This window comes from Macaca mulatta, chromosome 12 (assembly GCF_049350105.2).
Source record: "Macaca mulatta isolate MMU2019108-1 chromosome 12, T2T-MMU8v2.0, whole genome shotgun sequence".
Lineage (NCBI taxonomy): Eukaryota > Metazoa > Chordata > Mammalia > Primates > Cercopithecidae > Macaca > Macaca mulatta.
Genome location: NC_133417.1, coordinates 17,205,856 through 17,231,309, shown reverse-complemented (window position 1 = coordinate 17,231,309; position 25,454 = coordinate 17,205,856). Strand labels below are relative to the sequence as shown.

Sequence of the window (25,454 nt, the reverse complement as noted above, 5' to 3'; positions counted from 1 at the left end):
CGATAGGGAGGAGCAGGACCTGAGGAGCACCTCCTTCCATCCTCCTGGTGCAGGAGAGCTGCCACACACTGCCTCATTGGAGTCCCCAGCTGTCCTCACTGGGGGACTTCTCGTACCTGGGAAGGGAGTCCCTCTGTCTGAGAGCTGTTTCTTGGGCCTGCCACTCTGGCCTCCCCTCTCAGCAGCTGGGGGATTTGACGCTGTTGGTGGGTGTGGGCCCCTGAGATTTGCCCACCTGGAGATTCCTGGGCCTGGGTAGGGTTGTCAGATTTTGCAAATAAAAATACAACATGCCCAGTTAAATTTGAATTTCAGATATAATTTCAGATTTCATTCTTCATATAAGTATGGCCCCTGTATTGCGTTGGTCTTTCATTTGGCAACTCTAGTCTTAGGGTTGTGTCCACTAGAGAAGGGGTAGTGGATGATGCTCTGGGTGTTCCAGGACCTGCTGACCTTAGACAGGAACAGGGCCTGCCACAGACATTGGTTGTATTAGTCTGTTCTCACACTGCTATAAAGAACTATCCGAGACTGGGTAATTTATGAAGAAAAGGGGTTTAATTGGCTTGCAGTTCCACAGGCTGTACAGGAACTATGGCTGGGGAGGCCTCGGAAAACTTACAATCATGGCAGGAGGTGAAGGGGAAGCAGGCACATCTTCACATGGCAACAGGAGAGAGAGAGAAAAGGGGGAAGAGCCACACACTTGCAAACAACCAGATCTTGTGAGAACTCACTATCATGAGAACAGCAAGGGGGAAATCCGCGCCCATGATTCAATCACCTCCTACCAGATTCCAACCCCAAATTGGAGATTGCAATTCCACGTGAGATTTGGGTGGGGACACAGAGCCAAATCATATCACTGGACATCCCCAATGGAAAACGGGGAGTCGCCCTTTGATCCCCAACCCAGAGATGTGCATTTTAATGGCTTGGTAGTCTTACCTCCTGGTGGAGCTAGGGTCTGGGGACTTCTCAGCTATGTCCTTTTACCCCCCACACCACCCCGCATTCCTCGAACCTCTGACCCTTTGGCCTTGCCCTGTTCTCTGGAGCGGATGCAGGAAAGGAATGGGGCTGTCTATAACCAAAGCCACAATTTTAAAAATGCTGCTCATAAAAATTCACCAGGGTAGGGTTGGCATTTGTGGGTGGGACAGGGTGACAGAGGCTGCCTGGGGCTTTGCTGAGGGGCCAGTCCCAGTCCTGGGGTGGCCCATGGCGCTGCCCCTCCTGAGGGCTGGAGGAGGAAGGGGGATGGGCTTGGGAGACAGAGGGGCATTCACTTTCCCTTTGAAGTGCACCCCACCCCCCATCCTAGAATCAGCCTCCAGCAGTAAGCGGTGACTAAAGGGCCCTGAGGCTTCTGTAACCTCTTGACTCTCTGAGACCCGGGGTTTCCTCTGTGAAGTGAGGATTGCTGTGAGGGGCCAGGAGAGCACAGCTGAACGTCTAACAGTGCCAAGCCTGCCACCAACATCCTTTCCTTCCTCCTCCCCCTTCCTAACTCAGGTCTTCATGTCCTCTTTGTCTGTCTGTCCAGCCGTCCAGAGCTGGCTGGCTGCTAGCATCGTGTGCATCTGCAGATCAGGGGCCGAGGACCTGGATCCACCTGGGTGCGGTCAGCATGTAGGATGGGTGGGCTGCAGGTGTGGCTGTGGTTCTCCAGGGTGCTCTGACGTTTCAAGGGCAGCAGAGGTCACGGGGAGTTTGAAGGAGAGCCTGTGGCTGAGTGCAGTCCCCGCTGCGTCTGTTGTTGAGGCGGCATCCAGGGAAGCCTTGTGATGCTATCAAGAGGACAGCTTAGCTAGGGAGGGAGGGAGGGGGCCAAGCAGGGTCCTGTCATGCTCTTGGATGAGGTTGGCTTCCTGGTAGGCTGCAAATCATATTTCACTTTGGAAAGAGCTCAGTGCAGAATCTAGACACTTGAATCTCATTTTCTCTCACAATGGAGTACTTTGCAGCTGTCACCCTGTGGCGGCTTTTATCTGGTTACCTGGAGGTCGGTACCAGATCTGCAGCGGTTGTTCCTGTGCAGGTTGTGGGAAGCACGGAGCATGCGTCTGCGGGAAGAGGGAAGGGGGAGGACACGAGCGGGCATGCAGTTGGGATGAGCAATAGTGAGGAAGGCGTATGTCTCAGTTACAAGACAGATTTGACTTCATTTCTGGGAGATAACTCTGTGTAAACTATGACGGCAGAAAGATAAGCCCAGCTAATTAAATAATTTAAAATTGAAATTGAAATGCATGAGTTTTTTTCCTAATGTGTTTCCCAAGTAGACTTGCTCCTGTTGGAAGATGAAAGCTTCTTCTTTAGTGAATGACTTGGGCCTCTGACTTTCTAAGAGAGCAATTCCCAGGAACATCTGGTGAGTGCCTGCTGGTTGGCTGGGATGTAGGGACCGCCTTGAGAGATGGTGATGGGGAAAGAGAAGCCCTCAATACCACGCTTAGGGAAAAGTGGTTTTTAAAGTCCCTCGTAAGTCTGTTATAGTGGCAATGACTAAACTGAGAAACACAGTCAAGCTTTTGAATATGTTTGGGAATCAGTAAAGGGCAAGAGCTTTTTTTGGTAGCTGCCTGCAAAAGGCTGCAAGGAAAGGAAGGCTTGGGGCTACTGCTCAGGCTCTCCATGAGGGTTCACGCGACGCATTGTCCCACGCGACGCATTGTCCTTACCTGGTGCTTTGCGTGAGAACTCAGGAGTCTGAGCTTTTTTTGGACGAGGGGTAGATCCCTCCATCCTAGTGATGTGAATTAAAGGTCTGAGGTCCTCCCCTGGAGACCTCCCACGGCCTAGAACTTCAGGTTTTCATCAAGTGCCTAGGAAGGAGTAGGAATGGAGCTGTAACTAGCCATTTATTGCTGCATGTGAATCAACCTGTGCAACCTGTGCCTGAGAACAGGACCAGACAGCAGGAAGTGAGGCGAGAACATCTGGGCACTGAGGGGTGGCGAAACACAGATGGCAAAGCTGAGAAAGGACTGAGGGCGAGCTCCTCTTGCTGTGGCTGCTCGGAATAGCGTCTGTCCAGAACCATCAGCAGGTGAGAATGGCTGTTCCCCCGTCTGTAGATTGGCAGCCTTTTTTCTTTTCTAATTGATGCGGTCAACAAAGATCAAATGCCCACAGGGATGCCCACAGAAGCTTGCCGGTCCTCTTTCTAATAATACGATCTATGTATACACGCCTGCCAGCTCATGGAAGCAAGTTTCTACTGCTGGCTGATGTTCTGGGAAATTCAAACCCTCCCCCATTTCCTTCCTGGCTTTTGAGTACCCATGTCCCTGGTGTCGAAGCACCTCTGGGAATCTAAACTTCAAACCTTGCCTCTGGTTCCTCTGGGGTTTGGAGGAAGACTGTTCTGTTTAGTCTTCAGCTCTCTTGCTCCCTTCCTCCTGCAATCTCTCCAAATCTGTGATCTGAGAGCTGATTACCCTCTCTAGCCCTCTGGACCCCACTGTGCATGGACCCCCGGAACAGGGTCCTAACCTTGGTTCCACATCCACCCCTCACAGCCCAATCTCCCCACCACAGCCGGAGTAATTTTGTTTTCTTTTTTTCTGACAGCTTCTTGCTCTGTTGTCCAGGCTAGAGTGCAGTGGCACAATCTCAGCTCATTGCAACCTCTGCCTCCTGGGCTCAACCTCCACCTCCTGGACTCACTCAACCTCCTACCTCAGCCTCCCTGGTAGCTGGGACCACAGGTGTGCACCACTGTCTGCCTAATTTTTAAAATTTTTTATAGAAATGGGGTCTCACCATGTTGCCCAGGCTGGTCTTGAACTCCTGACCCCGAGATTTGCCCTCCTTGGCCTCTCAGAGTGCTGGGATTATAGGCATAATCCATGCCTGACCCAGAGTGATCTTTTTAAAACCAAAATCAAAGCATGTCAGCCTCCTGGCTTGAACCTCGTGTTAGTTCTTTTTTTTTTTTTTTTGAGATGGAGTCTCGATCTGTCGCCCAGGCTGGAGTGCAGTGGCGTGATCTTGGCTCACTGCAACCTCTGCCTCCTGGGTTCAAGCAATTCTCTGTCTCAGCCTCGCGAGTAGCTGGGATTACAGGCATCCGCCACCATGCTTGCCTAATTTTTTTGTATTTTTAGTAGAGATGGGGTTTCACCATGTTGGCCAGGCTGGTCTCCGACTCCTGACCTCATGATCCACCTACCTCGGCCTCCCAAAGTGCTGTGATTACAGGCCTGAGCCACCTCGCCCATCTGTGTTAGTCCATTTTGTGTTGCTATAAAGAAATACCTGAGACTGGGTAATTGGTAAAAGAGGCTTAATTATTAATTAGCTCATGTTTCTGCAGGCTGTACAGGAGGCATAGCACTGGCATCTGCTCCTGGGGAGGCTTCAGGAAGCTGCCAGTCATGGTGGAAGGCATAGTGGGAGCAGGTGCATCACATACTGAGAACGGGGATAAGAACAGGTGGGGAGGTGCCACGCACTCTTAAACAACCAGACCTCATGTGAGCTCAGAGCAAGAATTCACTCACTGCCAAGGGGCTAGCACTAAGCCATTCATGAGGGATCTGCCCCCGTGATCAAAACCCACCCCCACCAGGCCCCACCTCCAACAGTGGGGATTACATTTCAACATGAGATTTGGAGGGGACACATGTCCAAACCATATCAAACCTCTTCAACAGTTTCCACCGCACTAGGAGTAAATTTCAAACTTCTCCATATAAGCGAGAAGCCCCTGCATCATCTGGCTCTTGCCCTGTGTGACTCACTTTCCCCTGCTCACGGTTCCAGGCTTCCTGGCCATTCTCAGCAGTACCAAGCTTTCTTCTGCCTCAGAACTTTGCACAGGCTTATGCCTCTGCCCGAAATACTCTCCTGACCTTCCTCCCACCCCCAACTTTTGCCAAGATTGATTTTTCTCATCCTTGAGGTCCTAGCTTAAATGTCACCTCCCAAGAGAGATCTTTTTTGATCACCCAGTCTAAAATAATTTGTAATGACGTAATTTGTAATTATCAGGGTGCTTGTCTGTTTACTGGCCTCTTCTCAGTCCTTTTGTCTGAGTTGTTCACCTTGCATCAGTCAGAGCAGGCTAAGCTACGTGCAGTAACAAACAATTCCCACATCGTAGTGTCTTCAAACCGTTAAGGGCTTATTTCTCAGTCATTCTAAATGTCCATCACAGGTTGGCAGGGGGCCTGTGTGCTCATTGTAGAAACCCTGACTGATGGAGCAGTCACATTTTCTAACATTCTCAGTAGCCATACCAAGGACAAGAGAGCTCTGGAGGGTCTTATACTGGCAATTAACTTCTCCAGCCTATAAATGATTTATGTGTCATTTCTGCTCACAAGTGATCAGTTAGAGCTAGTCACATGGCTCCACCCAACTACAGGGTTAGGAAGTTCCCAGTGCTCAGAAGAGAGGAGTAGAAATGTTTGTCACACAGCACTAAAGACTCCCACAGTAATCAATAAGTAGAAGGATGTATTCCTGCTGCTCAAGCCCCTGGCTCTGCTGGGAGTCAGAGTTCTGGCAGGAAAACTCAGCCGACAAGAGGTCCCCTGAGACCTGGAATGAGCCATCTTAGAGGCAGCCAAGGCTGGTGGCCTCTTGGTGCCCTTCTCCTGCTGGGACACGTTTCCCCTATTGGTGTCCTGTATGATACTGCCCCACCGAAAGGGTCCTGCCACTCCTGTCTGACTCTACCACACAGCTCAGGGTCTGGCATGTCCGGGATCTGAACAGATGATCCTGCTGGAGGAGTCCCAGTAGGACCCCTCTGAGTTCTAGGCAGGCAGAGAATGAATGCAGCATTTCTCAGAAAGCCCCGTGCATCCTGTTACCAATGCAAAGGAATGGCACTTCAGCACCCCAGGAAAGGTGGGGAAACCTCCTGCAGCTGCTGTGGGTCCTGGGGGCTGGGGGCAGGTGGAAACAGGAGAATCCTGGCCTGTGACCTGATTTCTGACCCTGTTCCCTCAACTACAGTACCCTTTTCACTTGGGTAGGCCGCTGCAGCTGCTCTCCTCTCTATACTTGCGTTTGACAAAGGATACCACCACAGCAGGCCCTTTCCACCAGGCTGCACGCGGTCACACTTGATACAGATGGGTTTTGGGAGATAAAGCTGTGCCAGGTTGGTGATCATGCACTTGACTGTACATCGTGGCCTCTGGTGGCAATCACTGTGTAAGCTCACATTCGTGAGGCACTCACCAAGTTCCTACCACTGTACTGAGAGCTCTACGTGGACTTTCATGTACATCTTCATACCCATAGCGTGGAGGTGCTGCTATTGGGCAGTTGGTGAAACTAAAGCCCACAGAAGTAGTTTCCTAATTAAGTAACTGCTAGTCATAAGGTAGAGCCCTCCTTTAATCCTATGCTTCCAGACTCCAAACCTGTGCACTTAATTGTTACTCCATAAGAAAAGGTTTGGGTCTGATTCCTCTTCTAGGCTATAAATACTAGGGAGCTTCCTCTTTGAGAAGCCTCCTACCCCATCTCCTTACTATACCTAGCAAAGTGTCTGTCATACAATTAGCACTCAATAAAAGTTTTAAATGTGAATGAGAATGGTAAAAACAGAATACTTCAAATAGTAGGCTAACACTAGGATATTCTTCTGATTGCACTTTTTTTTGTTAAGCTGGTCATTTAAGACTAAGGTAAAGCTTCTGTGCTTTTTGATATAGATGCTGATGGAGGGACTGGATCTGGTAGATACATAGCAATCTAATCATGGCCCAAAGTCTCCAGTATAGTACACGTGCATCCTAACTTATAATGATCAACAATGAAATAATTAATTCCACTGTGCCAGCAGCCATGGATATCACATTGCATAAGAGATAGTTCTCTTCCTTAGAGATAAGAGAGGCGGACATTTAAACTGTTAGTTGCGATGCCTTGTGACTCGCATGAGGTCGCACGGTCACAAAACCTGTGGAGGCGGAGGTGGTTAGGGAGGAAAAATCCACCGAGATGAAGCTGTATTGGATACAAAATCACACGTTCTCGGGTTTTGGCAGGAGAAAACCTGTTGGCCGGGAGCTTGACCACTGCATTTCCAGACTCGAGGCTGTGGCTGGGGTGGGATTCTGGCCCTTGTAGGCGGCCTGGGTCCCGTCACCGCGATGCACTCAGTAACTCGATTACTGCTGATGGGATGTCATCAGCGAAGCGAGTGGTGGCGGCAGGTGGAGTCCTGCCCCAGGACCCTCTGGCGGCGTCCCCATCGCCGCGCTCAAGCACTCTTCGCCGCCTCGTAATTTTCTGTTTCTGTATGATCAGGTCTGTCCTTCGCTTTTGCTTTCCATTACTTCGTCCTGGCCCTGGCCTGAATCCCACAACTGGCGCCCCTACCTTTCCCGCCCGCACCCGCCCTCAGTACCGGCGGGCAGCTCCTCCACTGCCGCAGGGTTACTAGCTCCGTGTCGGTGGGGGCAAAGAGGGAAACAGAGGGGGGCGGGGCAGGCGCGCTGCTTGGAAAACCCGCCTCGGATTGGCTGACAGCCCCTCGACGGGCGTGGTTTCCGAGGAGAGGGCAAGAACGGAAGCGAAGGCGCGCTCTCGAGAGGAGGGGTTGCCTAGGCGACGCCGGGGGCGCGCTCGGGGGGTGGGAAAGCGAGCCGGGCTACTCAATGACAAATCGGCGTAGGACCGCTGGGGTCCGGCCCCGGGAGGGGGCGGGGCGCGTTTAAGAGCGGCTGGCCGGGTGCGGACGGCGGAGGCGGCTGGACTGGTCTCTGGTAAGGGTGCGGCGCCCGCGGGCTCCGGGCGGGGTGGGGCGCGGGCTGCGGAGTGGGGTACGCCGCGCGCCCGCAGCGTCTTGATCCCTCCGTGCCGGGCTGTGGCCGGGAGGCGGCAGGACACGTCGCGTCCCGAGGCCGGCGGAGGGCGACGCCCCGGCAGCGGCCCCGCTCCGCTCCAGGGGGCTCCCTGGGGGAGTCTCGGCCTCCCGGGCTGCCTGGGGCTGAGGAAGCGGGGGCGGCCTCCGCCTCCGCCTCTCCCTTGTCGCCGCCGTTCCTTCACTATCCCGCAGATGGCTCTGCTTCCACTTCCTGCCGCGGGCCTCCCGCCCGGGACCGTCCACTTCCTCAGTCCTCCGGCTGCAGCTTGGGCAGGGTTAGGGCTGGGAAGTGTTGCAAAAACTTACTGCCCTCGGAACTTGCACGCGCCGTGAACTGGGCGGTGTTCCTGAAGGGCTTCGGTTTGCTGGTTTTGTTTTGGTCCTGTCTAGCAAATGAGCATAAAGTTATTTCTCCCCCAGCCTCCTCCCCGTTCCTTTCTGATAGGGGCCAGCGGCGAAGGGGCTTCTAAGGGGAAGCGCCTGGACTGGGCATCGCCGCCCCTGTTTTCGCCACCTGTGGGGGTGTGAGGTTATCCGTGCTCGGTGGAGGGCTGCGGAGCTCGTTGCGTCCACACTGCTTGCGTGAGCAGTGTCCTCTCTGTGCTCATTTCCAACGAGAAACGTTGGAACTTCGGTGGGTGTTCTTATCAGGTGAGCCTCCTGGACAGAAGTGCTTGTGCCTGGCGGACTGAGTGAATTGGCCGTGGAAGAGACTTGGCTGATTGCTCATCTGGGTTAACTGTGACTCGTCTTCAGCTCTTGTAGAACAGTGCACTTTCTGCTCTGTCCTGGTTTTCTAACCTCATTTCTTCTGAAGTTTTGGGGATGGATGGTGGGCATGGAGTATCAGAGGGGATAGTGAATCTTTTAGAGGTGTCAGTGACTGATGTTCAAAGCAGAGCCATAAGATGGTTGGATGTCAAAGCTCAGAACAGGTCAAGGCTCAGAAATGGGGCGACCATGAAAGGTAGCACTGCATATTGGGAAAAACAGGAGGGGTGAGTTTGAAGACCTAGGTTTGATGCAGGTTCTGAGAGTTTACCAGTGTTGTGATGTGGAGCACGGTCTTTCCGCCTCTGAGTTCCAGAGTCAACATCTGTAGAGGGGCGATGATAGTTACCCTAATTGTTAGGATTAAACGAAATGGGAACGGGGGAGAAGGCGGCCAGGGAGACATATTTTTGGTGCGTGGTTCTAGTTGTCAGCCGGTCTGCTTTATTCTGACCATATCTGGGGCTTTCCTTCCTTGCCCATTCACATTGCTTCCCGTTGGAAACAGCACTCTTTTCGGAGATCTCAGCCAGATTTCCCTCTGCCCGAGGAGTAGAACATTTTCCCAGGATTGTCTGTGGAAAATAGTGTAAGTTATTAGATATCTTTTGGGAACTTGGAACCTAGACCATAAGGATAGAGAAACATGATTTAGAGTCTTTCACGGCATATGAAAAGATTTTGGTAGAAAATGAGAGTAGGAAAGTTCTAAATTCTTGCCTTGGCTGAAGATGGCTTGAGATTCCATGAAAAATTTTAAGCCTGAGAATTGAGATAATCGTTTTTTTTTTTTTTTTGGCGGGGGAGGGAGGCGGGATCTTGCTCTATTTCCCAGGCTGGCGTGGAGTGGTGCGATCACCACTCACTGCAGCCCGGACCTCCCAGGCTCGGGTGATTCTCCCACCTGAGCCTCCCGAGTAGCTAGGACTACAGGCTTGCGCCACCATGTCACGCTAATTTTTATATTTTTTTTAGAGATGGGGTTTCACCGTGTTGCCCAGGCTGGTCTCGGACTCCTGGGCTCAAGCCATCCTCCCACCTTGGCCTCCCAAAGTGCTGGGGATCACAGGCGTGAGCCACCCCGTCTGGCAGGGATAATCCTTTGTTCCAAATCACATAATCCTACTATATCTCTTTGCATTTAGTTACTAAATTCTTACCCCCCCTCATGTAATTTATGGAAGTTAGAAACATCATTAGAGACCTTTCTTGAAAGCTAAATTTGGAGACAACATAACAACTAGAATGGGAAGAGATCTAGGTGAACTCTGTAGTTTTCCAGTGTAACTTGTCTGCAGGTGGTATACAGGAGTCCCACTTTTCATTGGCTCTAGTTACTGCTAACCAGCCCCTGCTCTAGACATGCCAGACGCTTTTTTGTTTGTTTGTTTTGTTTTTTTAAATGAATGCATGTTGTTCTGAATGTTAGCGCAAAGAGAGCCGAGCACAGAGGAAAAGGAACTCTTCCCTCATCACACGGCGGGGTACGTAAGGAGGAGAGAAACTTACATTTACTGAGTGTCAGCTGTCTATTTGGCACAGATCCACTGATCCAAGCCATACCAGTTGGAGATTTGACCATGGGCTGTCTTCTTTAGCTCCTCAGTTCTTTTGGTAGCTAGGAATATAAATACTGGTCTATGTGTACACATATTCTTAGATATTCCAAAAAGCAGAGGGGCCAGTAGGCAAGAGAGTTAATGAGCCTTGGATGGGTGACAGTGGAAAGAAAGATGAAGAGGATGTGGAAGTGAGTGTCAAAGAGGGACCGCATTGCTTACTACAGCAATTGCAAAATTCTAACCCGGTCTCAATTTCAAGTTTGTCACTTTAAAAAAAGTAGCTGCTTATAATTTTCATTAGTGTTCTCTTGGCTGTTTTTGTTTTTGTTGTTGGTGGTGGTGGTGGTGGCTAGTTGTTTTTTAGTCGAAATCTAAATGTGGAAAAAGTTGCCATTAATTGATAATTGCCAATATATTGTTTTCATTGTTGCTTTTGTCAGTGCTTTGTGGGCATTTTATAGATAGCACTGTTCCAAGCTATGTAATTTTACTGAGTATACGGCATGAGTTGAAGGAAATTTAGTAGTTTGGTCCTGCACGCCTGGCTGCGTGTAGTTTGCCCACATTTTGAATGAGTTTTCTGGGCTGCATAACAAATTTCCCCAAACTTAGCAGCTTAAAACAACAGACATTTATGATCTCACACAGTTTCTGAAGTTCTGGAATCTGGGGACAGCTTGACTGGGTGCTTCTGGCTCCCTCCTGAGGTTGCAGTCATCTGAAGCTCCACCGCGACCAGAGGATCTGTTTCCAAAATGGCAGACTCACATGGCTGTTGGCTGGAGGCCTCGGTTCTACACCCTGTGGGCCTCTCCACAGGGCTTTTCACAACATGGCTTTTCTCCCCAGAGAAAGTGATCTGAGGGGGTTGGGGAGAGAGGGAGAGAATGAATATGATAATGATCAAGATGGAAGCAGCAGTATATTGGTGTCTGATGTGGTTTCGCTGTGTCCCCACCCAAATCTCACCTTGATTGTAATCCCCATAATCCCCTCATGTTGTGGGAGGGACTCGGTGGGAGGTAATTGAATCATGGGGGCAGTTTCCCCCATACTCTTCTCCTGATAGTGAGCTCTCACATCATCTGATGGTTTTACAAGCATCTGGCATTTCCCTTGCTGGCACTCATTCTCTCCCCTGCTGCCCTGTGAAGTGGTGCCTTCTGCCATGGTTGTAAGTTTTCTGAGGCCTCCCCAGCCCTGTGGAACTGTGAGTCAATTGAACCCCTTTCCTTTGTAAATTACCCAGTCTCAGATATTTCTTCATAGCAGCGTGAGAACAGACTAATCCAGTGTCTAATCTTGGAGATGGCATACCATCCCTTCTACCAGCATTCAGACCAGATCTGGTACAATGTGGGAAAGGACTACAAGAGGGGAGGTCAGGGCTCATCAGTATTCTTGGAGGCTAGCCACCACAACTTTTTTAAGGTTTAGTCCAAACATCATTGAGAAAATCTTTCTTTCCTATGTTTACTGAAGTATACTTTAGGAGATGGAAACATAGCTGGGGTCTTTACTATTCTAGAGGCTTTAATATTGTACGTGAAACTTTTATGTTCTTTCTTCTGGTTCTTTGTCAGATGCTGGAATTAGCCAAGTATGCAGTAGCTTTGGAAATTAGAAATTCAGATCTTACTGGTCCCTAAACCAAAAGGAACGTCTGAAGTTTTTTCTTTTACCCCAAAACAAGTTGGTAAAAAAATATTGACAGGGTGATCTCCTTTGATGAATGGCTTAAAATTAGTCATTCATTATCTGTGCGTTCTTAAAAATAAAACTCATTGGCAAAGTAGCTGAAAAATTTTGGAGAACCTAAACCCTCTTACTCTTCCCCATTATTTTAAAACTTTGGATACTGCTTGTTTGCCTAGCAGCTCTTCAGCTCTCTTTTGAGACCCTCATACATTTTCATTATCCACCTGGATAGAAGGGCGCTATTCTTTTAGCTCCGGATGAAATCTTCCTGAAGTGCCTACAGGTAGAGAGAAGAGTTTCTGAATCCTGAGCCTGAGCCTGGCTAAATGACCTCTAAGTCCCTTTCATCTCTAAAAATTTTATGATCCTGATATTTTTTATAATGAATATCCTTTGAGTTGTGCATATTTATAACGAAAGATTTCATTAATCATGTTAAATTTCAACCTCAGAAGACAAGCTTTTCTGAGAATAGCTTTTGTTCTTCCCAATCCAGTTGAAGGTTGTTAGAGTCACTGTTAGGCAGAGTTGAAAAGTCAGCACTATTTGCACTTCCTCTGCTTCCTATTTTTGGCCCCTTTCCCATCCTCTGCCCTAATTTATGAGCTAGTATCTTTCTTTTCTTTCATTCTACTTTCCTTGTAATCTCCCTCCTTCCTCCCACAGGAAGGATTGGTGGCCAGTGCTTTACTGCTGATAGCTGATCCTATTGTGAGGAATGAATTTTAGCCAATGTGATACCTCTAGTAATACTTGCATGGCAAGCCTTTTAAACATCTCAAATTACATCTGTTCACTTAGTAAACACTGCCATTTTTTAACATCTTAAGTAGGTCTAACATTTAGTCACTTTCCTCATGGGCATTATCATCTCCTTAGTCCCCACCATGTTGCCGGCCTGGCCTGGTACACACCCACATCTGCTCTTGACCCCTCTGTTTTTCTACTCTGTAGCCACAATTACCTTTTCAACATTCAAGCCTAATTATGTTACCCATTTACTTGAAATACTTCAATGGCTTTCCAGTGCGTTCAGAGGTCCCAGATCCCTAAACTTGGCCTACACCGGGGTCTTGAATGATCCTGCCCTTCCTTTCCTCCTCAGTGTCATCTTGTACTGGGCTCCGCCTTTCTCTCTGCTGCAGATAGCTGTGAAGGTCTTTCTCCAGTTTCTTGACTAGACTTTGCTTCCTCTTGCTTCAGGCCTTCCTGAATGCAGTGTGTGTGTGTGTGTGTGTGTGTGTGTGTGTGTGTGTGTGTGTTTGTGTGTGTGTGTACACGTATGTGTGCATCAGGGTGGGGGGATATGGGAGGAGTCCTAGGTAGGAAAGTGCTTGGCACATTCACAGGGCTGGAGGAAGGCAAGGAAAAGGCCACGGAGGCCATGGCCAGTAGAGGGTTTAGCTGCTGCTCATGGTGAGCCTTTAAGGAGCATTAAGCACAGTGTCATGTACAGTGTTAGAAGCTTCGTTGGAAGGGCTGTGTGGAGAACAGATTGAAGAGGGGCTGGAGTGGCAGTGAGGGGTCACTTAGGAAGCTGGGTGACCTAAGTGACCTAAGTGTTGAGTGGATGGTGGCAGAGAAGATGGAAGAAGTGCATGGATTTGAAATGTATGTTGGAGATGGAATCCATAGAATTGGTGATGAATTGAGCTGGGGAGAGGCAGTGGGAGTTAAGAATGACTTCCAGGTCATTGGTAACAATAGGGATACTAGTAGTGACTTTGGTAGCTACTAAATGGGGGATAGTGAAGGAGCAGATTTTAAGGAGGAAGAATGAAGAGTTCTATTTTGGGAATAAGTTGAGTTGTGGCAGCCCAGTGGGCAGGGGCAGCAGCAAGGCTGTGAGCCTGGGGGCCAGGAGAGTGGGCAGGGCTGCATCCTCAGGTTCGTAAGTTGTCTGTATAGCCACTGGGCTGTATGCGGCTACCTGGGAAGAGAGTGCAGATGAGGAGGGAGCAAGACTGAACTCTGAGAAGTGCTGCCATCTAGAGGGGGAGGAGGAATGCCTGGCAAGTGGCGCCGAGAAAGGGCCCAGAGAGCCACCTGGGAAGCGCTCAGCCTGTGGGAGAATGTGGGCTGTGGAAGCCAGGAGGGATGGCTTCAGGAGGGGGACGCTGGGAGGAGCCCTATACTGGCCTGCTGCGGGCCTTCGCTTTCCAGGCAGCATTTTATCGCTCTTGCTACCTGCTCATTTTAAAGAGGAGGATGGCATGGGAAGGAAGAAAGAAGAGTTTTTATTGGAGCCAGCTACGTGGAGTTTGTGGGTGATCTTGATCTCACAAGTTTCTGTGAGCTTATGTTGGGAGGAAGTTGGATTGGAATGGTTTCCATAAATAGTGAGGGAAGGGAACACAGACTTCTGCTACCCAGAGTGGGGCCTGTGGGTCAGGAGCATGATTAGAGACTAGGTTAGGGGTGCCGAATCTTGGGTTCCACTCCAGACCTACTGAATCAAAATATGCATTTTCACAAGATTCCCAGGTAAACTATGCATTAAAGTTTGAGAAGTGTTAGCATAGATAATTCCTATAGAGGAATTGTGTCATTAGCTAGAAGGATATATGGGGGTCAAAGGCATGCACGCATGTGCGAGTCTTTAGGGTGAAGATTCAAGTCTACACGCTGTTGGGGATGATCCTGTAGCAAAGTAAAGACTGATGGGTGCTGCCGAAAAAGGGTAGTGGTAGGAAGTAAGTTCTTGGGTGTGGTGTTGGTGGAGGGCTTGGCCTTTGCTAAGAGCAGGACTGTGCACTCCATGAGGCTGGAGACAAGGAGAAGAAGGGCGTGGAAGGTTTGTAGATTTGGTGAAGGAGCCCTGAGGGAGTTTGGGCTTGATGGCTTCATGTTCTCTGGGACAAATGAGGTTCGGTTATCTGTCAAGAGTGAGCAGAGGGAGGGCACGGGGTGAGTCACAGCGAGATTACTAGGAAGTGTGGGGGAGTGCCCATTCGTGGTTTGTGATCATAAGTGCATTGAAAGTGGAGTGCTGGGAGGCTGCTTTCTTGAGTTTCTTTCCCTCGACAGCAGCATTTGCGTGCTGGGTGCAGGTGCTGAAAACAGCGAGTGAGATGGAGGGGAAGGGAGCAGGGAGATGAGGTATCTGCAAGAGGGTTTTCTCATGTCAGGCTTTGGGATCTAAGCTGGTAAGGGAGGCAGTGCAGCCCAGAGGGGCTTGTTACGCAGACAGAGAGTGCTGGAGGCCAATGCTTGCAGGTTTCAAGAGGGCAGAGGATTGTGTGTGGGGGGGTATTTGAACAAGTGAACAAGAAGGATGGAGGCTGAGGCTAGAGGTTAGAGGAGGTAACTGTTTCTGGTGACGGTGAAGTTCAGGTTTTGGCCATGACAATGTTAGATAGAATGAAGGAAAGGGTTTTCAGAGAAGAGAGGATCAAGGACTTGAGAGGGGCCAAGCTTGGCTGGGACATCCATATGCGCAGGTGTCACTGGGGAGGACGACGGGACTTGGGGTAGAACGGAAGTCTGCAGACCAGAAGCAGATGTCCTCAATAAATGAGAGAAGTGACCAGAAGGTCCGTAGTGGATAGTAACGAGGTGAGGGACAGGCTATTATGGCTGGAAAGCCCAGGCCTCAAATGTGTGGGGGCTTTTGTAAGAGGGAGGGGGCTAACGGAGGTACTGAAGTGCAGGTGACACTGAGGAGGGAGGAAGGACACGTATCTGGTCTGTCTGGCCCTGAAGCGCATGGCATGGAGGAGAAATAGCGTCTGCTTGATGTGGTGTCCCCAGGGCACACCCAGGTCTCAGACAGAGCTAGAAGGAAGAGGAACATTCTTAGAAGAGGTGGAGGCTCTCGAAGGGTTTGCTGGGGTGCCTGAGGTTGCAGGGACCAGGTGGGTTAGCCATTTCAGGAGGTGGATGCAGTTCTGTTGGGTTGAGAGCCCTAGTCATAGGGAAGGGTGGGGACGCCTGCACTTCTGGTGGTGACTGTTCAGGACAGATGTTCAGCAGTGTGCTCCCCCTAAGAGGAGGGTGGTCCTGTTCTAGCACCGTAGTTCCCAAACGTGGCTGGGGAGGTGGCACCTTCCTTGTGTGATCCTCTCAGGCTTCACACACTGACACAGCAGGGAGGAGAAGGCAAAACTGTTTTTGTTAGAGCCGTTTCAGGAGTTGCTGGGGAGATTTAGGACAGGGACATCCTGAAATGCCCATTGGTTATGCCTCTAAGGGAAATTACATTGTGTTTTGAGTGGTGAAGAAAGAAGGGTATGAAGGGCTTCCGTTGATGAGAATATGCCTGTGCTTGTTACCCGGTTGAGTATGCCTTTGGTACATGTTTTCCAGGTGTCCCTCCCCACTGCCCTGAGACGTAGGCAGGGCAGATATTGTCAGTGAGCGGGAATGACTTGCCTAATCCTCTAGTGAGTCAGTGGCTGAAGGAGGACTTGAAGCCAGGCCCCTTCATTCCTCGGGACAAGGGGAACTGCATCTGAGTAACAAGTCTTTTGCCTTACCTGTTTCTTATGGACTGGCAGCTTTTCCTGCCTTAGCGTGTATTTGGCTCTGAGGCCGATTGCTTTTTCAAGACCTTCTAGAATATTAGAGTGATATTTATTTATTTATTTTGAGATAAGTTCTCACTGTTGCCCAGGCTGGAGTGCAGTGGTGAGATCACAGCTCACTGGAGTCTGGACCTCCCTAGGGTCAGTGATCCTCCCGCCTCAGCCTCCTGAGTAGCCGGGACTACAGGTACATGCCACCACACCCAGCTAATTTTTGTGTTTTTTGTAGAGATGGGTTTCGCCACGTTGCCCAGGCTGGTCTTAAACTCCTGGGCTCAAGCAATCTGCTGCTTTGGCCTCCTGAAATGTTGGGATTACAGGCATGAGCCACTGTGCCCAGGTGAGAGTGATGTTTAAAGAGCAGCTAAGTGCTTACTGAGAACTTCTTTTAATAGGTATTCCTTCGTTTAATCTTCATAACAGTCCTGAGGATATAGTCCTCCTGTATTTCATTTTATTTTTGAGACAGAGTCTCGCTCTGTCACCCAGGCTGGAGTGCAGTGGCGCAATCTTGGCTTACTGCAGCCTCTGCCTCCCAGGCTCAAGCGATCCTCCCACCTCAGTCTCCGAGCCCAGCTAATGTTTTGTATTTTTGGTAGAGATAGGGTTTCACCATGTTGCTCAGGATGGCCTTGAACTACTGAGCTCAAGCAATCCGCCCGCCTCAGCCTCCTAAAGTGCTGGGATTATAGGCACGAGCCACTGCGCCTATCCTGTACTGTGTTTTATTTGTTTGTTTGTTTGTTTGTTTGTTTGAGTCTTGCTCTGTCGCACAGAGTGGAGTGCAGTGGCGCGATCTCCGTTCACTGCAACCTCTGCCTCCGGGATTCAAACGATTCTCCTGCCTCAGCCTCCCTAGGAGCTGGGATTACAGGTGCCCGGCACCATGCCCAGCTACTTTTGTATTTTAGTGGAGATGGGGTTTCACCATGTTGGCTAGATTGGGCTCAAACTCCTGACCTCAGGTCTGCCTGTCTCAGCCTTCCAAAGTGCTGGGATTACAAGCATGAGCCACTGCGGCCAGCCTATCTGTCTGTCTGTCTGTCTGTCTGTGTGTCTATCTATCTATCTATCTGTCTGTCTGTCTATCTATCTATCTATCTATCTATCTATCTATCTATCTATCTATCTATCCGAGATGGAGTCTCACTCTGTTGCTCAGGCTGGAGTGCAGTGGCGAGATCTCAGTTTACTGCAACTTCCACCCCCCGGGTTCAAGCCATTCTTCCTGCCTCAGCTTCCCGAATAGCTTGGATTACAGGCGCCCACCATCATACCCGGCTAACTTTTGTGTTTTTAGTAGAAACGGGGTTTCACCATGTTGGCCAGGCTGGTCATGAACTCCTGACCTCAAGTGATCAGCCCACCTCGGCCCCCCAAAGTGTTGGGATTACAGGTGTGAGCCACCGCGCCTGGCCTTGTCCTGTATTTTATAGATCAGACTGAGGACGAAAAATGTTAACCAAAACTGTTGGCTTCCTAATGGCAGACTTCAAGTCAAGGGTTTGTTTTCCTGTCCCACACTGTAGTTGGTATATAACTATTTTTTTAAAATTCTGGTAAAATGTACATAACATAAAATTCAACATTTTACTTATTTTCAGGGGTACAGTTCAGTGACATTAAGCACATTTACTTTGTTGTGCAGGGATCACCACTATCCATCCCCAGAACTTCTTCATCCCAAACTGAACCTCTGGACCCATTAAACACCAACTCCCCACTCCCCTCTTCCCCCAGCCCCTGGCAGCCGCCATTCTCTCCTGGTTTCTGTCTCCCAGTGTGATTGTTTTGGGTACCTCATATCAGTGGAATCATAGTATTTGTCCTTTTGTGTCTTGCTTATTTCACTTAGTATAATGTCTTCAAGGGCGATCCATGTTGTAGCATGTGTCAGTTTCCTTCCTTTTTAAGGCTGAATATTCTATTGTACATTTATACCACATCTGATTTATTTGTTTATCTACTGATGGACATTTGGGTTGTTTCAACCTCTTGGTTATTGTGTGCTGATGTGAACATGAGTGTATAAATATCTGTTGAAGTCCTTGCTTTCAGTTCTTCTGTATATACAGCCACGCATCACTTAATGACGCATATGTTCTGAGAAATGCTTTTAAGCAATGTCATTGTTTTGCAAACGTCATGGTATATTTACACAAGCCTAGGTGGCGTAGCCTACTATACACCGAGCCCGTATGGTACAGCCTTTTGCTCAACATGCTTCCTGCACGTCATGTTACTGTACTGAATACTGTGGGCAGTTGTAACACAATGGGGAAGTATTTGTGTAAACATATCTAAATGTAGGAAAGGCCCAGTGACAGTACAGGACTGTAATCTTATGGGACCACTGTTGTATACGTGGTCTGTCATTGACAAACGTCTTTATTTGATGCATGACTGTATAACTACTATTTTTTGTTGTATATTTTCTCTCAGGTCTTTGTCTTAGAGCTTGTGCTCTGTGTTGCCTGCCTATGCATTTTTCTCCCTCTTTAGTGAACTTTCTGAGCCATAGATCTATGTCCCTGAAATAAGTTTCAACATTTCACATCATACTTGAAGCTCTTCCCCACCCCACTCTAATCCACTCATAGAGCACAGACCATGTAGTGGCTCAGAGTGTAGACTGCTAGGGCTCCAGTCCCAGCCCTGCCATCCACTAGTTAAGTGACTCTGGACAAATCATACAAATTCTGAGAGTATGCAATATACTAGAGATGCTATAGCAGTAGAAGTAGTAGTAGAATCTGTTTAAGTCTCTAAATAGGATTTTATTTGAGTAAGTAATTCAGAATAGGGACATGTATGCTAATTCCAAATTTGCCTTCAGCTGTTAGGAGTCCCGTAGCTCTAATGTGTCCACAGCTGCCTCTTCAGGTAGCAGGAACTTCAGAGCGAATCTGTATAAATTGGTAACCATCTGTAAGGCTAGCAAAATCCCAGATTCCATGGGTGGGTAGAGGGGAACTTTATTTCAGAAATAATTATATTAAAATCAGCTTGCAAACTGCTCCCACCATTTATCATTGCTTTATAGTTCAGGAAAGTCATGAGATAAATGCATTAATGTTTCAGAGCACACTAGGCTGCACAGTGGCTCATGCCTGTAATCCCAACACTTTGCGAGGCTGAGGCAGGAGAGTCACTTGAGGCTAGGAGTTTGAGACCAGCCTGGGCAACCTAGTCTCTACCACGTTTGTTTGTTTTTTTTTTGAGACGGAGTCTCGCTGTGTCACCCAGGCTGGAGTGTAGTAGTGCAATCTCGGCTCGCTGCAAGCTCCGCCTCCTGGTTTCAAGAGATTATCCTGCCTCAGCCTCTCAAGTAGCTGGGACTACAGGTGTGTGCCACTACGCCCAGCTAAGTTTTGTAGTTTTAGTAGAGATGGGGTTTCACCATGTTGGTTGGCCAGGATGGTCTCAATCTCTTGACCTCGTGATCCACCCACCTTGGCCTCCCAAAGTGCTAGGATTACAGGCTTGAGGCACTGTGCCCGGCCAAAAATTTTTTAAAATTAGCTGGGCGTGGTGGCATGTGCCTGTAGTCCCAGTTACTCGGGAAGCTGAGGTGGAAGGACTGCTAGAGTCCCAAAAGTTGAGGCTGTAGTGAGTCATGATCACGCCACTGTACTCCAGCCTGGGCGACAGAGTGAGACCTTGTCTCAAAAAAGTAAGTAAGTAAAAAGCTTACCAGCTACCACTTATCTTTTTGAGGCCTCACAACCCAGGTGGAGAACACCAGCTCTGGTGTTTTATCTACCGAATGTTGATCATCCCCTAAGTACCAGGCACGCTGGGCACACAAAGATGAATGGGCCTGAAGTGTGGTGGGAGAAACAGACCTCATCTTGGGGGAAATCACCACTTTCCCGAAGTGAAATGGTAGACAGTATTGACAGGCATGGGGGCCCTCTGAGACTGGGAGGATGAGCTGGCTGGGGCATATCTCGGAAGGTGAGGAGGAAATATTCCGGCTGAGTCTGAAATTATAGGCGATCCTCCTCCATCAGGAGGAAGGGCAGTCCTGGCAGAAGGAATAGCATGTGCACAGAGGTACAGACCGGAAGCAGCCTCCTGCTTACAAGAAGGGACTCCAAAGCCTCCTAGTTTTTGTTTTAATTTCATTTGTTTTTGTTAATTTAGTTTTTCTTTTTTTGGGGGGGTGGGTGGGGAGGGACAGGTAAAAAGGTATCTGTTAGGTAACAGAAATACCTAAAACAAATTTCCTTAGGCAAACAGGAGGGCTAATTAGAGTTGTTTCGCATATCTAATGTCAGAAAAAAACAGTCAAAAATGGAAAGATAATTTAGATCACTTAATTCAACTTTCTGATTTTTATAGACATGGAAAGTGAGTCGTAAAGTGTATGAGCATATAAACATATTCCATTCCCTGGTGCTAATTAGAATAGCAGCTACACAAGGGAAGGGGAACTTGACCAAGGAGGTCAGTTGACTCAGGCCAGGGTCTGGGTATGAGATCGGGAGGACTGGATCCATCCTGTCTGAAGCTGGGTCAGGGAGCCAGGCAAATGAGTGAGGCAGGTGGAAGTAAGAGTGTAGCAGGCTTACGCTGGCTTTCAGATAGTGTATGACCCTTCCAAAAGCGGCAGCTGCTCCGCAGCACCAGCCGAGTCGTACTTAGGAATGTCAGACTTCTTGATTTTTTAAGAGATGCCAAAAATTTGGACTTTATGTGAAATCGTTCTTTAAAAAATGTAAGTAACTAAATGAATTTTTTTTTTTTTCCAGACGGAGTCTTGCTTGGTTGCCAGGTTGGAGTACAGTGGCACGATCTGGGGTCACTACAACTTCCGCCTCCTGGGTTCAGGCGATTCTCTTGCCTCAGCCTCCCGAGTAGCTGGGATTACAGGCACGAGCCACCATGCCCAGCTAATTTTTGTATTTTTAGTAGAGATGGGATTTCACTATGTGGGCCAGGATGGTCTTGATCTCCTGACCTCATGATCCACCCTCCTTATCCTCCCAAAGTGCTGGGATTACAGGCGTGAGCCACCATGCTGGCTTAAATGAATTCTTAAAAGCACTATATGAACAAACAAAGTATGTCTGCAGGCCACCAAATTTTACAAATTGGCATCTCTGCTTTTGCCAAGTGGTAAAAGCTGATCCACAGCAAGGAAGAGAGACAGAGCCAGCACGTGGCGAGAATCACAGGGATGGTCTGGCAGCTCTCAGGGCCCTGTGTCCAGTTCCTCCCGAGTCCCAGCCCTATCCTCGGCCTCCTTCCTGTAGCATAGTTTTTCGTTTTGAGTCAGTGACATACACTAGTAGTCTGCTAGTAAATCTCCCTTTGTGGTATAAGTTAATTTACCTTATGTTTGTTTTTGTGGAACTTTTCAAACATACACGAAAGGACAGAGAATAGTACATAATGCACTACCTTGTCACCATCAGTCAATGAATGACTAATCCGACCAGATGCCACGGCTTATGCCTGTAATCCCAGCTACTCTGGAGTCGGGGGCAGAGGGCCCAGGACGGGAGTGTGTGTGGGGGGTGTTGCTTGAGCCCAAGAGGTCAAGACTGTAGTGAGTCATGATCGCACCACTGCACTGCAGCCTGGGTGACAGAGCAAGAACCTGTCCTAAAATAAATGAAATCCAATCAGTGTTCAGATTTCCTCAGTTTACTTTGTTCAAATTAGGCAAAATAAGGAGTATGTGTTTTTTAAATTTTTTTATTTTTAAAGCAGAAGAAGAGACCAAGGCAAGCTTCAGATCAGGAATGAAAGTCTATCAGAAAGCTTTAGAACAGGAAGGAAAGGAAAGAATAGAAGGAAAGTCCAACTTCATTGTTGCCAGTATTAACTGTGTGTCCTACAACAATTCTTTGTTTATATATGAACAAACAAATTTTTTAAACAAATAACATTGTATTATATGTTTTCTGCACGTTTCTGATAGAATTTGGATTATTGCCATTTTGTACCTCCTAAATGGATACATCTGGACATTGTTCCCTGTCAGTACATATAGCACTTCCCCATTCTTTTCAATAGCTGTATAATCTAAAATTTAGTTCTAATTTGGTTCATTCCTTCTGTGGCTTCATGGTCTTGCTGACTTCAAGAATGAAGCTGCGGACCTTTGTGGTGAGTGTTACAGCTCTTAAAGGTGATGTGTCTGGAGTTTGTTCCCAAGATGTGTTCGGAGTTTGTTCCTTCTGGTGGGTTCGTGGTCTCACTGACTTCAAGAATGAAGCTGCGGACCTTCACAGTGAGTGTCACAGCTCTCAGAGGTGGCACGGGCCCAGAGAGTGAATAGCAGCAGGATTTCTTAGGAAGAGTGAAAGAACAAAGCTTCCACAGCATGGAAGGGGACCCAAGCAGATTGCAGCTGCTGGTTGGGGTGGCCAGCTTTTATTCCCTCTTTTGACCCCACCCATGTCCTGCTGATTGGTCCATTTTACAGAGTGCTGATTGGTCCATTTTAGAGAGCGCTGATCGGTCCATTTTACAGTGTGCTGATTGGCGCATTTTACAAACCTCTAGCTAGCCACAGAGTGCTGATTGGCGCGTTTTACAATCCCCTCGTAAGACAGAAAAGTTCTCCAAGTATCCACTCGACCCAGGAAGTCCAGCTGGCTTCACCTCTCACTATCATAATTTATGCAAGAATTCCCCATTGATGGAAATTTTAAAGATTATTGTAGCATTCTTTGTGGTGACAAAAAAACATTCTTGTAATTATATCCTTATACTTTTATAGAATAAATTCCTAGAAGAGTTTTACAAACAATTCTTTTAGTTGTTGCTTATTTTTTCCCAAAAGGTTTTGACAGTTAATATTATTATCAGTAGTATTCATTTCCCCAAACTCTTGATGAACCCAATCTAATGTTTTATTTATATTTCCTTGACTACTAGAGAAACTGGGTTTACCTTCATATGTTTGTTATCTGTGACCACTTTTAGTTCTTCATTTTTTGCCCATTAAAAAAGTTAGGTTGTTTGACTTACTGCTTTACAGGGGCTTTTTATATATTAGGGATATTACTTTGTTTTGTGTTGCAAATATTTTCTCCTAATCTGTTTGTCTTTCAGTTCTTCTTATAATTCTCTCTTGCTTTTCAAATTCTTTTCCCCTTTTTTAACTGTTGAATTAAAGATTTCTTACCATATTTTGATTCCCTGCATTTTTCCATTACTGCTTCCTGTTGGAACGCTTCTTTGAAAAAAATAACAGGAAGTTGAATTTTAACTCTACTGTTGAGTTTGAGCTTTTGTAAAGTCAAAAGACAAAATTATCACAAATGTAGTTTAAAGATCTTAACTGGCTTTATTTGCAGTTCTGGTATTGGGTAGCACGTGATTCCATAAGATTGTGTTTGAGTGAGCTAAGGAGAGGAGGCTGACTTTGTGGACAGAGAAGGGCTGAAGAATGCAGAAACTAAGAACCCAAAATAGGCCATTTCAAAGTTACTTTCTTTGAAACAGGGATTCAGAACAGGGAGACAGAACAATGGAAAATAACTGGTTAAAATCGGGTTAGTTTTTGTTGTAAGGATTAAAACAAAGGAAAGGTCATTTCTGTGATTATAGGAAAATGTGATTATAGGAAAAATTTCTGACTGAGGTGTGCCCTCCACCTTGACCAGTCTCCCCTTGGTGTTCTACTGAAATAGAGCCCTCCCTTCTCTCTTGTTTATTTAATATTTGTTATAGGTATGGATTTCTGGATCCCTAATTTTTCAGGGGTCTGTTTTCAATACCGTTCTTGTTTTTGTCCCTACATCGTCCCAGCTTTAGGATTGCCAGACTCAAATATTATTATGGCCAATATATTAGGTTACCTTCAGTTCATACTGTCTGGAGGAGTGCTGAATGCAGTTATTTGCAGGTGTATAATGTTTGACTGTTTTGCTGAGTGCTTCTGTTGCCATATTACTCAGGACACAGAATTTTAGGAGGGGGACTGAGAGTTTAGTTTCCCGTAGGTTTTCAGATTCTCGTTTGTGATTTTCATGACAACCCTATGATACTGCAGGGTGGTATTTGGACTCGACTTACCAATGCATTTCCTCTTTGCTCAAGCTTAACGAAAGACTGACTATATTAGCCTATGGGACTAAGGCTAGTAGAAACCACCTCTTCATCCTACCATGTATGGTTTTATATACTGTGATTTGCTTTCAAAATACATTTTGCTTCTCAAGTGAATATATGTTCTGGTATTTGGTTTTATGCTAAGTGATAGAGAGTCCTATCTAATATTAGTGTTTCATATAACATAACATAGAAAAACCATTTCCCAGTGCTCTTGCCTCCCCTCCCCAACAAGTCATCTAAGTGGACATTCTTAGTTTGGAGTGTCTTGTTATTCTATATCCTTGTTGATTCGGTGCCTTACAAGCTAAGATGGGCTGGAGGACCTGCCTAGCAGTGGCTCCCTGTTTTCTCTAGAATCAGAGTTTCTTAAGATGGCACTTTAGGCCCATTTGTAGACAGACAGAGCTATCTTTGGAGACTCATTACCCAGGCACTTCCCCATCCCATACTTTATGCTTCAATATTATGTGATGCCTGAACCCACTGTGATGTTTCATGCCTTTGTTGCTTTGCACGTGCTATGTATTAAGCTGAAACATGCTCTCACTCCCATCTGCTGAATGGACTGTTATTCACCTTTGGAGCCTTCCTGATTCCCTTTTCCTGGAGTTCATTATGCTTTCCATTATGTCTTGTACCATCTTTATCATTGCATGTGAGAAATTACATTAAAATGCTTTATTTATAGAAGTCTCGTTGGGAAGACTGAATTTTCTAAGGGGAGAAACCCAAAACTTGGCACAGAGTAGAGCCCAAATGTTTTTTGAACAAACTTGAGTCAAACAACAGAGCTTTTGTGCGAGTAGATAGAAACATGTTGAAGGGTGCCGTCTTAACTCAGGCTGCCATAACAAAATACCATAGACTGGGTGGCTTAAACAACAGGAATTGATTTTCCCACAGTTCTGAGGCTGGAAGTCTGAGATAGGGCACCAACATGGTGGGTTCTGGTGAGGGCTCTCTTCCTGCCTTAGAAGAAGAGGAAGAGAT

At 47.6% G+C, this 25,454-nt stretch overlaps 1 protein-coding gene across 6 annotated transcripts in view; it reads left to right on the top strand.

Annotated features, from left to right (window-relative positions):
* Positions 1 to 25,454, top strand: part of RALB (RAS like proto-oncogene B) — a 52,783-nt gene that overhangs the window by 3,491 nt on the left and 23,838 nt on the right. For 2 of the 6 annotated variants that reach the window (XM_028830409.2, XM_015109888.3), the window contains exon 1: positions 7,609 to 7,736. The exons of 1 other annotated variant lie outside the window; for it this stretch is intronic. The gene's annotated coding sequence lies outside the window, so the exon portion shown is untranslated. 6 annotated transcript variants of the gene reach the window in all.